The 3,202-nt window shown below is 33.5% G+C and overlaps 1 pseudogene; it reads left to right on the top strand.

Moving 5' to 3' along the window:
• Positions 1-1,136: 1,136 nt before the first annotated feature.
• LOC121453732 lies at positions 1,137-1,236 on the top strand (annotated as a pseudogene).
• The last annotated feature ends 1,966 nt before the right edge of the window (positions 1,237-3,202 follow it).

Here is a 3,202-nt window from a genome sequence, read left to right as displayed (position 1 = left end):
TTGTGAGTCTAAAGTTTTATATAATTTGTCTTTTACCATAACCAAGGAAAACTATAACTATAACTATTTAGTCTTTAAGTCCATCAAAGACACCAGAAGATATAATATTACCTAAGTAAACAGGTAGTGCATTGTAAGCAACTTGCAAATAATAAATAAAACATATTCACAGCATAGAGAGAGGAATCCCACATTATTTTTCTCCTATATATTTAAAAAATAATACACACATGCAGATATGTGCTTAAATACACACTAGACAAGTTTAATCATAATATATTAGAATTATTTAAATATCAAAATAAAATAATTTTTCCTATCAACACAAAGCAGGTATATCAATTACTAAACATAAGATTGGTGTATATTTATCAGTTTTCAAATGTAGGAAGACTAAAGTAAGGTATTCGAACAATTACATTTCTAAAATTTTCTTTATGTTTCATATTGAAGTATGTAACTTATACAGTCGTATCAACTTTCACTATTTATATATTCTATTTTCCCTGTTAGTGACCCTGACTACATTGTAATTAAAAGTGGCTAAACTTTAAGAAAACTTTTAAATTTCAGTTTATTCAACCACTGTTTTGAACAATGTTTACTAGCATTTTAGTTTCAAAACAAAATACTCCTGCCAAACTTTCTATTTCGACATTCCCACACACTGAAAGCACTTTAGACATTCCCAGTTCAGTCATTAGATAGTCCCATGCTCGCCACATTCTGTAAACACCTCTTACATGTGTTGTTATCTAGGAGATCTGTCCTAGATTTCACCATGTTGATTATTGTTTATGTTTCAAACATATTCAAAGGTGCTGTAATAACAAAGTTGTATAAAATTCATGTTTTTTAAAAGAACTATTGTGCATTTTTCATGAACTATGGAATCTAAATATGACATTTGTGATTCAATATGGTATTTATAGTTAGCAGTGAATTTTTAAATGCTAGTGTAGCCATAAGCTTTTAATTTTATTTTCTGTGCAATAAACATTTGTTTTAGAAAAATGCAGAATTTAGATATGACTAATTTAATTGTCTTTGTTTCAGACTATATCAGGAAGTTTATTATAGTTTGCTTTGTATTCTAGATTTAAAGTTCAATTAGTTTGGGAAGCAGTCATTTTACAGGAATAAAATGGCAGCACATATTCTGAAATCATAACGATACAGAGAAGATTAACATGGCACTTGTGCAAAGGATGACACATAATCAATCGTTTATTTTATACTATGAACTTTACATAGATGGTTTTGCAACATCATAAAGATTTCCTCATTTGTTTTTATATGTGTGTGATCAATCTGAATAGTTATAGTGTTATATACAATCACGATAAATACCTCCTCCATGAAACTAACATTCCTTCAGTAGAAATACCAAGTCTTGAAGAAAAACCTTTCTGATGTATCTCTTAACAAAGCCCTGTATACAAACCAGCAGCCGCAGACTAGAGTCAAAAAAAAATTGTGGCTGAGTTCAAATCATTTCATTTATAAAACCAAATGCAAAAGAGATTTGTTCTCAGGCCATTATTTGCCATCGTTTGACTTTCTACAGTAGCTGGCATTTCCACTTTTCTCACTGGCTGTGTGTAGCCCACTCATTTCTCTGCATGTGCACTGTGTCCAGGGAAGATATTCATCTGCAGTCTATGCTGGGGTGAGAATAAGCATTATCAGGATGTGTCAGTGCTCTTTGAATTCTTGCCGGATGTCTGGATTCCTAGTTTCTCTTCTTCTGGATCATTAGCTTTCATTTTCTCATGAGGAAAGATTAACCCTTCCCAGACTGACTGGCAAATTTTCCCAAATCTGGAGGAGTCAGGTATGATGACTTCCCACATCCACATCAGAACGTGTTGTCATGTGAATCCCTGATCATCACCATTCTGATTAACATGGAATGGAATCTTTACTCTGCTTCAGTCTGCATTTCCCTGGTAGCTAAGGATTTTGAAACCTTTCTAAAGTGTCTACCAGCCATTTCTATTTCTTCTTTTGAAAACTTTCTATCCAGTTCAAAAGTCCATCTTTCTATTTAGTTTGTTTTATTGTTTATTATTTTTCAGTTCAGTGCATATCCAATATATCCAAAACACTAATTCCCTTGCATATACAGTCAGCAAGTATTTTCTCCCACTGTGTGGGCTAATTCTTCACTCAAGCGGCACTTCCCTTTGCTGCTCAGTAACTGGACTCTAATAAAGCCCTTAGAGTCAGTAGTTGGTCTTAGTTCCTATGACACACAGTCCTACCCAGAAACGCCTTTCCTGGGATGCTAGGTTGAAGTGTATACCATCCTTCTTCTGGGTCAGGTGAGGTTAATCCATCTATAGCTCGTCTTCTATTGCTAAGGATTGCTGATATGTGCACTGAAGTCATTTTCCCAGCTTATACAGTTATCAGGCAGCACTTCCCATCAACCACCATGACTGTGAACATCTTCTTGTGTAAAGTTGGTCACATGAGGCAGTTTACCGTCTACACAATGATCATTTCCCACGGCTTCACAGTCAGCAGCAATGCCATACTTCAGAACTGATAGGACAGCAACTATTATCTCATGAATATCTCAGTAATATATTATGACGCTTCCTACATAAAAATAAAATGACAGAGTAGCTCATTTTACATCATGAGTTTTTGTTTGACTTAATAATTTAAAATCATTCGTGCTGTGGCATATATCAACACTTCATCTTGTGACTTAAAATCCTTAGGCTATGAGTATACATTTCACTTATATATTCTTCAACCAGTGATAATTTGTCATAGTTTTAGGCTGTTATTATTAGCTGTTCTAGAATATTTGTTCATGTGAATTTTCCTTAATACATATTTTCATTCATCCAGGTTGTTTATGCAGCAGGTTAGGTCATATGGACAATTCTTTGAGGAGCAACTGCACTGCCTCTCACCATTGCTACTGGAGTCTATATTTCCACAGAATGAGTGAAAAAGTTAATGCAGAATAGGTTTGGCACTACCAGATATCTGTCATCTATCTATCTATCTATCTATCTATCTATCTATCTATCTATCTATCTATCATTATCTATCTATCTTCTATCTATTTATTTATCATATATCTATCATATATCTATCTATTTATCTATCATTGATCTACTCTCTTTCTATCCCTATAAATGGTTTCATCTTACATTTTCTTTCCACATATCTTTCCACTGTACCT

The sequence above is a fragment of the Microtus oregoni genome, unplaced genomic scaffold, assembly GCF_018167655.1.
Source record: "Microtus oregoni isolate MIOR12 unplaced genomic scaffold, Mior012 000011F_ref0000422, whole genome shotgun sequence".
Lineage (NCBI taxonomy): Eukaryota > Metazoa > Chordata > Mammalia > Rodentia > Cricetidae > Microtus > Microtus oregoni.
This window is presented reverse-complemented; position numbering and strand designations above follow the sequence as displayed.